Genomic DNA, 14,153 nt, shown 5'->3' with positions numbered 1-14,153 from the left:
GGAATTTTTCAAGGGGGGGGGGGGTAAGGTCACCTTTTTTAGGTAAGCCATGGGCATAATTTTTTTCTTTTTTTGTGGTTGGTTTTTATAATAACAACAAAACATAAAAATATTTTTAAAAAATAACCAAGGAGGAGGGGGGGGGGGTTTAAAAATATACACATAACAAATACCCCCCTGCGTACGCGCCTGAGTAGTATAGTAGAAGCAGTGGAAGTAGTAGTCATAGTACTTTTAGTAGTAGAAATACTAGTAGGTTTAGTAGCAATAGTAGTTGTTGGTATTGTTGTAGAAATAGCAGTACTCGTATCAATAGAAGAAGTAGTATCAGAAACAATGGGAGTAGTAGTCATGGTCCGTTTTAGTAGTAGTAGTAGTAGTATTAGTAGTAGTTATAGTAGTTGTAGTAGTAGTTGTTGTTGTTGTTGTAGTTGTAGTAGCAGTAGTATCAATATTATAAGACTAGTAATATTAAACCTTGCCACCCGCTGCTTTCAATCATTATCGTATCAAAACAGTCCTTCAGATATATTGTCGTCGTCTTCGTCCGTCATCGATGTTGATGTTTTTGCTGTTTAATGTTCCTCAGCAAAATACAATCGACCAACAAAGAAAGGGAAAAGGCTCTCTCCTTTTTGAATATGATGCCGTTACAATACGCTTCACATTTCTTCTTTCAAAGCACAGAGTTCAGTGAAAACCCGTATCATACTTTTTTTTGCCATTATCTTACACAGCTATACCACTTCCTTGTTGGTATATTACATTTTAACTTATTTTTAGTACTATTATATTTTAAGCGATTAATATGAAAGGTCTTTACAAGTGTACTCTCTGACTATCAGAAACTTTCAGAAAAATATATTTTGGAGATATGGCAGTTGTAAGCGATGCTCCCACCCCGCCCCCCCCCCCTCCTAAAAAAAAGGGGGGGGGGGGGATACAAGGTAAACTGGGATTATTCATTTTAAATTAAGGACAAGTGCCATGATTAAATATGTGTACGTTGGGCATGATTGACCACAAATATATATTTTCCCTCTGCGAACATTGATATTGCAAATTTATGTCACTAGATTATTTTATAGTCTAACAAGAATGGATGTTTTATATGACACATATCCACCACTCAGGGAGTTCAAGGCGCCCCAATACTAATCCTGCAAGGCTATCGATTTCAGTGCTCACTGAAATTAATGAATCCCTTCCTTTCGGTACTTATTCAACACATGGGTGGAGAAAGGCAAATGAAGGTCAATAGTGCCGCGGTGGGACTCGAATCGCAAACCAAGTGATTCACAGTCAGACGGCGTATGCACTATACCACGACACTTATACAATTATAATTATATTCGTTTGTATTCGCATCAAGGGTAGTTATATTGCCCTGGTGCCATGTGACCTAAAACCGCGTGCGAAATTAGCTATAAAGGAAACGCGGCAATCAATCTGATTGGTTGTTTGAAGAGATATCATTTGCATAATACCGTGTAGATGTTTTATTGGGCGTTGAAAATTAACTGTCTGGTGTTAATATCTAGCACAGCGAATTTAACAACTATCAATGTTGCCCTGGTGCCATGTGACATAAAACCGTGAGCAAAACTGGCAATAAATAGTCAAGGAAACGCGGTAATCAATCTGATTGGTTGTTGGAAGATATCTCATTTGCATAATACCATGTAGATGTTTTATTGGGCGTTGAAAAGCGACTGTCTGGTGTTAATATCTAGCACAGCGAATTTAGCAACTATCAGTGCCACATAAAGTTTTCTTCGTGAGCGGTTAACAGGTCTTCCGAAGATCGAAGAAATACGTCCATCTTACCTGTGAAGGAACATTCTTGCACTGACACAATTTGTATTATTCTCATTTCATGAAGAGGAAATCATTATAAAGGACTACTATTTATCAACATTTCTGTACATGTTTGCGTTTCATACTTTACTTTAAAAAATAGGCCTGGTAAAGTCCATTTTGTGCGTCATCAATCTCAGACAAGATTGTATGACTGGTTGCCAATAAACCTGCCGAAATACTGAACCTTTTACTAATGAAGAGAGCTGAAAGAAAGCTACATTAGCCCATTGCTCAGCTTTGTCCGGTCAATCTTCACTAGATTCTACAATCATCAACTTCGCTGGTCGGAATCCGACATCCAACTAAGTGAGTACATCTCGAAATTGTATGTAGATCCCTTACTTCATTTGTCTCTGATATATACATGTATATGTATATGAAGAGCTTATTCCGAAAGGTGATTAATACACTTTTGACCGTAATTGATTTTTTTTCTTCATAAATATACGCGTCAAACACAATAAGGAGCAATTGCACTTTGTATTGCATATTAAAAACGTGTTTGTTGAAAGTTAGTCCATTTTGATAACAAATTTTCGTTTCATTCCAAAGGGGCTACTGTACATTCAAACTCGCTTTTATTCCGAACGGACTTGATTCCATTGGGGCGATAACGAATTTGTTCACTAATTTTAATCACGTTTCCTATTGCTGAAAGCCTCGGTCACAGATCCCATTACGAACTGGTACGAACGCCGTACGAACGATTTTCAGACCATTTCGTTAGATCATCTTTTAAAGAAGGCCGTTTGAAACCAGCGTTCGTAAATCGTTTGTAGACCGTTCGGAAGTTCGCAGACTGGTCGATGGTCTTGTCCAAGATTTTGTTAAACCTCGTACGAAACCCCTCTTCGTAAGGAAGCTATACGAGCGTCGTAATAACATCGTAAGAACCACGCACGATCTTCGTACATTTCGTAGGGTCGAAAGGAAATTCTAGAAGCCTCAAATTCTTACGATCTTAAGCCTTAAGTTGTCCATAGGGGAGGGCTCTTACGGCGTTCGTAAGAACTCCTAATGAACGAAGATTCGTATGGCCTTCGTACGAACTACTCTTGACGTGCGTGATGCGTTCGTAAGGTGCTCGTAAGGTGTACGTACACAATTTATGCAATTTATGAAGCGCTTTTTTGCAGCCCGACAAAATATGTGGATTGTGATGATGATAATGTATTTGCTAAGAGCCTTTGTTATCATTGATGTGAACATAACCTACTAACTAGATGACACAAAAAAGATGACGCAGGAAGTTGAGTATTGAATGCAAGGCAATGAAATCAAGAGATATGTAATTAATGTAAGTCTTTGTCGCGTTGTAATTCATGAAGGAGGCACATAACGGTAAATCTGATAACTAAAAATGAAAACAGCTGCATATTCTTTTTGCATATAATTTTTCAAAAATGTGATAAGATTTGCTGCGGTAATTTAAATGAAAAGATCACCTTTCGTGTTGAAAGGTACCAATGCTTGGATCAAGTTACACAAATCATAATGTATTGCCTGTATATCATGATTATCCACAGCATTATTAGTTCGGTGCCCGGGTGGCGACCGCCCAGGCACCGATCGTATTTTGTGCGGCGAGTGAAAAGTGGGCAGGCGCCGCCCAAATTTTAACGCCGCGCTAAAACTTCAGCGGCGACCGAGCGATGCCCTAAAAACGAGCGGTGCCTGGGCGGCCGCCGGGCAGAATTGGTTAAAAACTCACTGCTCGGCCGCCGAGCAGGCTACTTTTGGGTAATATGACCATAGCATAAAGCACAAAAAAGAAACTCTTAACATTTTGAAGCCTTACCCCCCCCCCCCGCACACGCACTGAGAAAGAAAATTGCCACAATACCATGATGACTGCAGACCTGCTGGTGTGCAACATTGATTTACTGTTCCACTATAAAGAAGCTATGTTTATAATACGTTTCAAAATCTTTACTTTTGTTTATTTTCCCCAAAGGTATGGCGGCTCATAAAGGTATTGCCGATGATCTTCTCTCCAAGCTGGCTGAAGACATCGAGACAGGTGAGCAGATGGAGGCCTTAGGACGAACACTCCGATTCAGGGTAGCAGACATCAATAGATACACAGAGACCAACAGGATAGAAGGACGGGTGACTTGTAAGGGAACACGTGACATGCTGTTTGACTGGAGACAGACCGTGGTGCCTTGCGACCAGCATCTCAGACTGAAACAAGCTCTCATTGACGCTGAGCTTGTCATGCTTGCTGATACATATCTCAAGGGGACACCAATGATTGAAGGTGAGTCTATCAGTGCTAGAGCGCCTAAAATCACCGCTTATGCATGTACCTGTACATGTACATTGTTTTGAGAACATGAACTTAAAACATTTCCATGAAATCTAATTTATGATGTAAAGTAACTTGTTTCTGTTCAAAGATACCATAATTATTTAAAATATTTCTCTCACGGGTAACCGAGCACCAGAATCTTTAACAAGTGTTGTCAAAATCACCTTGTACCAAGTTTGGGCTGATATATCAAATGTAGGTCAGACCATATTCAATGCGCTTCTTCGGTCTACTAACTTATTTCTTGTCTTATATGGTATCTAACTTTTGACCTACATTCATTGCCTCAGTCAAAACGTGGTACATGAGGATTTTGACAATACTTTTTGAAAAGCCTGCTGCTCAATCATCCGCGGTAGTTACCATTTACCATTTTATATGAGTCAAGGTCAAATATGTTATGAATTTTATTCAGAAGCTACCAAAGTTGCGCATAATTTTTTAATACGAAATTTATGAGGTTGTTAAAGGACAAGATCGGTTCATTTCAAGTTCCTTCATCCTCTGTCTTTCCGTCACCTCTATTTAATTTAGAGGAGTCTCTTGCAGCACGTTAGGGCGGGCAGATGATGTATTGATGCTATTTACTGTGTTCATCTGATCATAATTTGACTCCTGGAAAAGCCGTGTCGAACGTGTACTGATATTTGCTTATCCGTTTATCTTTCTATCAAGAACACGTGAAACTAATAAATATTCAGAATTTCAAAATGTAAACAGTTGGGGAAAAAGACACCCGGCTTCAATAAAAACAAAATACTTTTAAATAGTATTTTGTACAAAGCAATACTCTTTTGAATATATATGGTAGTCAAATGAAGTTCAAGGATCTTAACATTTCTCAAATTTTCATATCAATTTGAAGAAATATTTCCCGACTAAGGGCATTTAACCCTTTGTAATGAGTTAACTTGTGTGAAAGCAGAATAAAATAAGAGAATATGAATAGCGAAAATTGTAATTTGAACCAATCCAATCCAAAAGATATTTGATATTAATAGCGCCTTTTCCTTTTCCAACAACAAGAACATTTTGAATCTTTGAAGCTCACATTGGCCATTTGGTCAGTGGATTGTGGCGGAGATACTGACAACACTCCCGTTTGTCGTGAAAAAACAACAACATTAATTTCTGTTTTTCTCATAAGCACTATCTACCTTGGGGTACTATTCAAAATATACTATGGATAGCATCACTCTTCCTGAGTAAGACATTTCGACAAATTGACATTTAGTCATTCCGTGTGTTAGAAAATTGGGAAAGATGTACTATACATCACCGTAACATTATCGATTCTGTCAATTTGAAATGCCCTTGCGTCATTTACGTATAGGGAATGCAACTTAAAAAATTAAAACGCTATTACCCCCACTGGAAATAAGCTCTCGATCTTTCGTGGGTTATCCTGTTCAAGCTTGCTTATTTCTGATCTGTTATTATTGTATATTGTTGTATGTTGGAATCTTGTCGAATAAAAATCAATCAATCAATCAATCAATTATTGGTTGTCCGATTTCGTTTGAACTTTCGCCAGACTGGTTCTCTAAATTTGTTTGCTTCATGTCAGAGCAGTTTGCTATTAAGGTTGGATTTTCCTTATGTGTATTTCCCGGCCTTTGCTTCAAGGGGAACGAGGAACATGTCTGAAAAATGAAACCTGATGTATTAAAGTGGCACGTTCCCGCCAGTGTAGTTATCGCTGCTCTAGTCATCGCCATCTTGGTTCCGAAGATCGACTTCTAATTTGCATACAGCTGTCAATCAAAGTACGCGCGGCCTGCCGCCTGCCTTCGCCAAGCCAGCTGATCGCTGACGATCGCGACGTCACGAAAGTGGGCGGAAACAGCAGCCGAATTTTAGAGCCGAACTGCGATTGGCATTACTTCGGCACATGTATGCGATAATCGGTATTGTCCGGGCATTCGGAACATGCCATCTGCGTAAGAGCCGTATTCTGTTGGTGTCAATAGGCAGCTAGCACCGTCCGCCAGCGGATACGTATTTTGAACGCCCTCTGGAATACGGGGAACATGCCTCTTTAAAACAACAAAATATTAAAAAACTTAGCGAACCAAATTGGGTCGTGAGGAAAGGGGCTAAGATCATGGGAGTACAATACGTCACTTTGTCTCATATGCTTATATCATTCCAGATATCCCCAGTAAGAAGATCTCGCCATCATTGACCGTTCAACGATGTCGTGAAAAGTTGGAGAATAAGTACCTTAATCAATTATGCAAAATTCCAATGAAACCGTGGGATAAAAGTGATTATGCTGAGTTCAAAGATATACACACGGTTGTGACAATGGTGACGAAGGACGCTCGTGGCCAAGACACGAAAGAGAAGGAAATACTCCAGGGTTCTGTTGCTGACATTTTTTCGACGAAAGTAAACGGAAGACTGCCAGCTCGAATCCTCATTTCGGCCCCAGCTGGACGAGGGAAGACCACGGCTGTTGCTAAGATGGCATACGACTGGGTTCATAGAGAAAAGGGGTCACCATTAGAACTACTGCCACTTCTGTTTGTGGTGAAATTCCGAAACACAAGTCAGCGTACATCGATTGGAGAAGCAATTAAATCCCAGCTTTTGAACGATGTTGATGATCTCACACCAGAGGGTCTGGAGAGTTTCATTAGAGAAAATCAGGGAATATGTCACATCATACTAGACGGACTAGATGAGTATGCCGGTATTCCTTCTGCAAACCGGAGCTCAGAGAGCAATATGGTCAATGTCATCCGCTGGGAGGAATTTCCAGAGTGTCGGGTCCTTGTAACAACACGCCCTCACCTAGAGAACTTCTTCAATCAAGATGATCTTCCAACGGTATACACAAAGATGTGGATCGAAGGATTCTCGCAAGAGAGCTCACGAGAGTACATCGACAAGTTCTTTGCTTCGACTTCGAATCCTTGTCGTGGACATGGACATGATCTGAAGGTTTACCTTGATGACCAACCACTAATTAATGAGCTTGTTAAAACACCTTTATTTTGTCTCATGGTCTGTCACTTATGGAGCGAGGGGATGTTGAACACTGAAACTGCAACTCAAACAGAATTATTAGACAGTGTGAATGATTTTCTGATGCACCATGCCAATGCAAAATCAAAATCAAAAGACGAAATAACAAAAGAAGAACTAATCGAAATCATTCGTAAACTTGGTAAGGTTGCTCTAGCTGGTCTAATAGACGACTCTAAAAAAAATAGTTTTTACGTCCCATGATTTTCGAAAAATTCCTGGTATCCTTGATAGGGCATGTGAGCTTGGGTTGTTATCCAACATGACGATTCCAACGACAAGGCTCCCACGAACTCACAAGACCAATTCCACGACCATTGAATTTTATCACAAACTCGTTCAGGAACACTCGGCTGGGAAATATCTTGCTGCTAAAACGAAGAAATATATGTTACGACTGAATATTTCTAAGTTGGACAGACTGCTACGAAACATCAAAGCAAACATCGGTGACTATCAGAATCTCATCCGATTTGCTGCTGGCACAGATAACAGCCTTTGCATACGAATAATGGAGGCGCTCCTTTCCAACCGCTTTTTGGATGAGAGTGAGCGATATCGCATTCTTCTTGACTGCTCATCAGAGACCAAGGGTACTCAACAAAATGTGTCTTCATTGGTTCAAAGATATGTCAATGCAGAGAGGATTGTTCTGAAGTCACCGACTGTCTACACCGTCGTTGGGATGCAAAATATTCCAAAGCAACTTAAACGTCAGGTATGCACATTTTTAATTCACAAAATATAATACAATAATGATTTCATAAAGATTGTTTACATTTTCATTTCTCTGCTGCTACAATGAGTCAAATGGCTAATATATTTTTTGTAAGTGTATTCTTATTCATAATTAACCGCATCGTGATAAATCATACTGCATGATACAACGATCAATACGTATGATACATGGTCATTATCAGTCCATGTTTGCCCAACGACGGCCTCACTCAAGGTACTACATAACAGAAACAAGAACAATAATTTTAAACAAAATAGTAACAAAATACAAAGGTCGTTGGGTATATTCATTTAGAGAAAAAGAGATCAACTAATTAATGTTATTTAATTCGTATAAGCTTTTTAATCTCCCTATCTTTTTATAAATACAATAGGTTATGACTATAAAGTTCGAGGAATCTACTATAACTACCGGCGTGACGAGTGGACTGTGGTCCTGCCTGGGATCATTTTCGATGCTACGTACTCTCACCATCTCAGACTCCTCTCTCAGTTTCCCTCCATCTTCTCCTGAGCTTCCATCCGTCACAGAGCTATCAGCCAAGAGAGTGACGTCACAAAGCTATGAAGGTCTGCTCTCATCGCTACCTGGCTTGAGAGATATCGATATCACTATCGGTGATGCAGAGAGAGACATACCTCAGATCAGGGCAGGTCTTCGTCGGATAGGAGGACAGCAGCTCACAAGCATCGACCTTACAGCACCGGACTCACTCCCATCAGAGAAGAACAGTGTATCGAGAGAGACGATGAGAGGACTGGGTTTTCTGATCAGAGAACAAACCAAGAAGCTGCGGTGGCTAGATCTGGCCAGGGTGAAGTGCACAGACGAGGAAGACTTGGTTTACCTCATAGAGTGCTGCAGACGGGTGAATACGATGTCAAACGTGTGGTAGGTTCTTGTTCAAATCTAGTATAAAATAAATTCAAATCCTACTAGATGATTCTATTCATTTACTCTGCAGTAGTAAAGCATAATGAAGGGATGAAATGCGTGAAGGGATGAAAAGGTTAAAACGTAGGTGTAACTTCCAAGTTTTTGACTGACAGTTAGAATGATTTTTGATTATCGCTCTCAACTGTTATTTTATCATTTTTAAGTAGCAATGAATAGAATTTGAATGCCTGTATTGAAAATCCAAAATTGTAATATGCAGTTGAATGTATTATTAATATAATTATGCCCCGTCGGAAGCTAATTTAATGTAAAAACCATACCAAACCATATCCTTATAACATTAATTATTATTATTATTACTATTATAATTATTACGATTATCATTATTATCATTTTAACATTCTAGCCCATAATTCGACTTATAATTGTTGAATTTTAAAAGCTTAAACAATGCCAAACTAGGGGAAATTACTAGTTTTCACGACCCCCCCCCCCCCCCCCGCCGGAGGTTGATTCATCATCTAAAATTAATTTCGATTTCAGGCCCGTAGCCAGAGTTTGATTTTTTAATTAAAAAAAAATAAAAAATTATTGATTGATTGATTTATTCTTTAATTATTATTATTATTATTATTATTATCATTATCATTATTATTATTTTTTTCGGGGGGGGGGGGAGGCACATAAACCTAACAGTTAGATCTACATTGATCGACGTCCTGAGGAGGGTTCTAACAAAGTTCAACAAAGCCCCACCCCCTCCCCAGTGGCTACGTGCCTGAATATTTTTGAAAATATATTTGTTATTAAAGGCTGAATCATTTTTGCCTTTAAACTGATGCTCGTGAGCTGTTTCATCGAATCAAATTTCAGCTAGAATCGATCTTGATAAATGTTAGGTTAAATGTAAAGGGCTCTGTGATCAAGGCTAGTCGATGTTAGGTCAATCACACAAATGCGTCGCTTAACTACTGCAAGAGAGGTCCTCAAAAAGTAAGTAAATTTCATTTTCTTCTAAAATATTCATTCTGTTGAAAACAAATTTTGGTGGAAGGAAAGTATTCTTCTCATTTTTAACCGAACGATATTTGACATAAATATCAATACTAGTAATAATAGGGTCTAGCGTTCCCCAACTTCTGAGCTAAAAATAAGATGGACGAATTGCATTGGTTCATGCATTTCCGTCCCATCCATGCATGTTCAACTCTACTTGTCTAACGACATTGAATATTTGGTTATGACAGGTCTGAATTCATTAAGAAATATAGTTTATTCTTGCGTTTGATGACAAAATAAATAAGTCCACCACGGCTTTAGAAATCATCGCGTTGAATGGTCGCCGATAAAAAGTCTAGTGCGTATAATCTAGGCCTAGACTCTAGGCTATAAATTGAGGTTATAAATGCTCAGTTTCCAAATCTAACTTAGACTAGACTCTAGATCTAGGCCTACTTTGTTATTTGCCGGTAGGCAGTGCGGTAGGTCCTTTTTCATTAACAATCGACGGGGTCATTGTTTCAACGTTAACATTTTATGAAAGAAAAAAAATTGTCTCCACAGTTTCAGACACAAGACCAAGTTAGATCTTGATTAAGAATAAGATCTTAATGTAGATTTGGTCTGCATCATTATACTAGATCTAGGGACTTAAGGTCGATGTAGTCTAGACCTAGTCTCTACACTGCACCTTTTGTGCAGGATTAACTTAGATACATCAGAATTTAGAGTTAGTCCCTTAGTCCTAGATCAACTAGACTACTTGTATGTTTGTGAGATCTAAATTAAACAGGAGTTAGATCTAGTGTACAGTAACAGTAACAAGTTCGATTTTAGACTAGATATAGAATGTTATGTAGTAGAGTCTAGGCTCATGTATCGAGCTCTATATTTTGTTTTTCTTCATTTCATTTTTCTTTCAGAGTCAGAGATGGAGTGGACATGGACTCTTGAGTCATATCCAAGAAATAGACCTCTATAGTCTTCAACGTCTCTCATCCTACCTCTGCCCCGAGGAAAGGATATGGATCTGCATAATGTAATCTGGTTCAAGGTGTACTGCAAGATCCTACCATACTAAGTGGCCTTTTGATGTGATTATCTTAGCAAAGTTTGAACACCGACATGAAATAAGGGTGAGGTTCTTTTTCTTCTTCATGTTCTAGACCTACATAGAAATAAAGTACTAACTTTTTGTTCAGTTTATAGTCTTTTATATTCATTTATGATAAAGGGTTAAGATACCGGATATTGGATTTTTCAATAACAAACTGAAAATGTTGCGTTCTTAATCTATTAGGAAGCCAACCATGACGGGTCAAAAACATAGATACTTGATCAGCCAGATTTTGATCAATTGTGCATAGAATAGGGAAACAGTGAAAGTATAAAGATGTGATTGAACAAACTCTAATTAGCATATTCATGATGTAAGCTGTTTTCTGTTCGTTATATACCATTAAAGGCATCTCTTTTACTTCTATTCCCCAGAGGGTAGTTTTAATCAAACTCTGTACAATAGAGTTCGGTTCAAGATCAGAGTATCCATGATTAAGATTTGACTGTTGTTAGTTTGATATTACAAATAAAAGCTCTAGTTCAAGATCAAGATTTTAAAGAAATGTTTGGGATCATAGTCAAAAGCAAGATAAGTCCAGAGTGTATTAGAAGTTTCCACATTACACAGTCCACCATTTTAATTACAATTAGAATCACTGACGAAAATATGCTTTTGTTCAGTTGAACACATTAGAATAAGTAAAGTGACAACTATTTTTCTGAGAAACATATTTGCTCTCTTCATGAAATATGTTTATCTCCGTTTCCAATCTTAGGTTGCAAAGTAAAGAGCTGTAGCATCTACATGAACTGCAAATCTCATGGCATCTGGACTTTCATACCTAGAAGGTCTTATTCATCTCTTTAAGTTGAAAAGGTAAGGGTAAGGGTTTACCAGTAAAATTAATTGATCGTATTAGTATGTTTTGTGCCTGTCATCATTGCCATGCCTCTACAGTAATCAATATGAAAGAGAAAAAAAAAACGAAAGAATAAGTACAGTTTTCATAGTCCTTGTTAGAGATCTAATTCAGATTGTATCTATTGTATAAAACATACACAAATGGTTATGAAATTTTTCTTTTCCAAAGCCTAAAAATAAATTATTTATAATTTTGTCTTAACTTGAACTGCTTTCGTATCAATATTTTCAAAGAATGTTTTATATCATTCTACTTTATTCATTTCCAATCAAAGAAATTGACATGATCAGAAATACAAAAGTTGTAGAAAGATTGAACAATTACACTAGTAGTTATTAATTGTTTTATTGCATAACTGTTTATTCCAGATTCTAGACTGCAGAGCCTGAATTCCCTGCAACATTATGCTTCATCTGGAACATCAGCCAGCCTACAGATACAAGCTCCCTTTCCAGCTCTAAGCAAGAGGGACCACAATGCTAAACAGTTCGTGGACATGTCGCTTTTTTCAACTACGACTTTCCATGAAACAGACTTTCAAATTAATTCAGCTAAAGCTATAAAATATATTTCAGTCAGGGTACCATCGGTTTGCCATCAGTTCGCCATGAGTATGAGATTATTGGTTTGATAAGTATTTATCAAGTAAGGTCTAAAGGAACTAAGATTTTCAATGATACTTCCAAGAATTCTATTATTTTAAATAGAATGTCAGAATCTTGCGGAAGAAAGAGCAAAATACTAGTTATAGGATAAATGATACAACTAAAGTCATTATCCATATTAAGTTAGCGCTGCTATTTCAGCCTGCACTTTCGAGAAATATTTTATTAAGGGTTGTTGCTGATTTTAAAATCTATGATTCTGTCATGGAGGTTTACTGTTTTTAAACTTACTTTACATAGACAAATCCGTTCATGGTGATGAATCTTAAAATATCAAATCGGAAATTTCAAAGGGGCAAATTAATCTGAGCAGCAGTGGATAAATTTGAGGGCCTATTTGGAACTCTCCCTAAAGGTTTTGTTGGCATGACCATGTGTTGATGATTACCTTTTAAAGCCTCAATTGAATATTTTTATCATTTGCCTAAGAACAGCATCACAATAAACAACTGAATAATGTTACTGCAGTGAAAACATTTTGGCAGGAAATTATATCAACTCGGATTTATATTGTCCTTAGAAAATGTTCAAATGTGATAGAGAAAATCTATAATTAACTTCATATAGACAAACTGGTGTATCATGAAAACACATTTTCACAAACTGCATGACCTCACATGAGAATGTGTATATGCCTTAGATTAACAACCATATAGGTAAGACCAATCTTTAGCACAAATGTTATTCCTTTAATCTCCATCAAATTACACCGAGTAGACAGTGGCATTTATTAGCTGCAATGGCTTACAACTGGCTGTATGTCATGAAAGGATTTTTATCCAGGCGAGAAGGGAAATGTACTACTCAAAGGAAATGTACTACTCTAAGGTCAATTAGAGGTAGCCAAGCGTAGGATGCATTATTGCATACATTTACATTTAACACACACAGTATATGGGGGTTTTGATATGCATGATTTTGGGTTGGCTATTTAATGTAGAGATAAATAGAAATAGCTGGATGCCAAGGAGGTTTTGAATGTGAAGGACCTGGAAAAGAAAGGGTAAAGGGAAGTTGCTGTAGAATGATAGGCAGAACCCTTCAAGTCAGTGCTACGGTGCAGACGTTTATTGCACGAGGTAGTTATTTAGTGGCAGAAACATTATTCTTGACAAAGACTTTTTACGTCTGGGCGAGATAAGCTGTCAAGTCGACGGGGATTCTACGCAGTCTAGAGACTGGCCAAGCGACCAGGGAAGTCATCGACAGAGATCGAGATAAGCTGTCAGGTCGACGGGGATTCTACGCAGTCTAGAGACTGGCCAAGCGACCAGGACCAGGAGGGACTCACGAGATGGAAGCTGCACTGTTACAAAGTTATGTTCCATTAAATTGTTTATGTGCTGTTGATTTTTTTTGACGCCACGATTTGTTGGCTGAATATTAAACCTTTATTTAAACTTATACAATTGTGTTCTGGTGTGGTTTTCTGATGAGGTAGCAGTGTAAATAATTAAAAAAAAGTCACTCACGTGACACTGTACTTCAATAGCAGTACTTTCATTTGTGTCATTTAAAATGTTTTTATTGTATCCCTTGAATTAATTTGCTATTGCTCAACATATACAAAGTGTAGATTTTCGTGCATTCAAGCAAAATAAAAACGATTATACTTTAAAGCCTGAAAAATCTGTGTGAATTATATTTTCTATTTAAGCAATGTACTGTTT

General features: G+C 37.8%; 1 long non-coding RNA gene across 1 annotated transcript; it reads left to right on the top strand.

The window, feature by feature from the left end:
• Window positions 1-9,785: 9,785 nt before the first annotated feature.
• Window positions 9,786-11,733, top strand: LOC115927121. The gene is made up of 3 exons (XR_004065430.1): window positions 9,786-9,830; window positions 10,760-10,972; window positions 11,672-11,733. It is a non-coding gene; the product is annotated as an uncharacterized LOC115927121 (long non-coding RNA).
• The last annotated feature ends 2,420 nt before the right edge of the window (window positions 11,734-14,153 follow it).

This window comes from Strongylocentrotus purpuratus, unplaced genomic scaffold, assembly GCF_000002235.5.
Source record: "Strongylocentrotus purpuratus isolate Spur 01 unplaced genomic scaffold, Spur_5.0 spur5_scaffold_20, whole genome shotgun sequence".
NCBI classification, from domain to species: Eukaryota; Metazoa; Echinodermata; class Echinoidea; order Camarodonta; family Strongylocentrotidae; genus Strongylocentrotus; species Strongylocentrotus purpuratus.
Note: the sequence above shows the minus strand (reverse complement) of the source record. Positions and strands in the feature narration are given on the sequence as shown.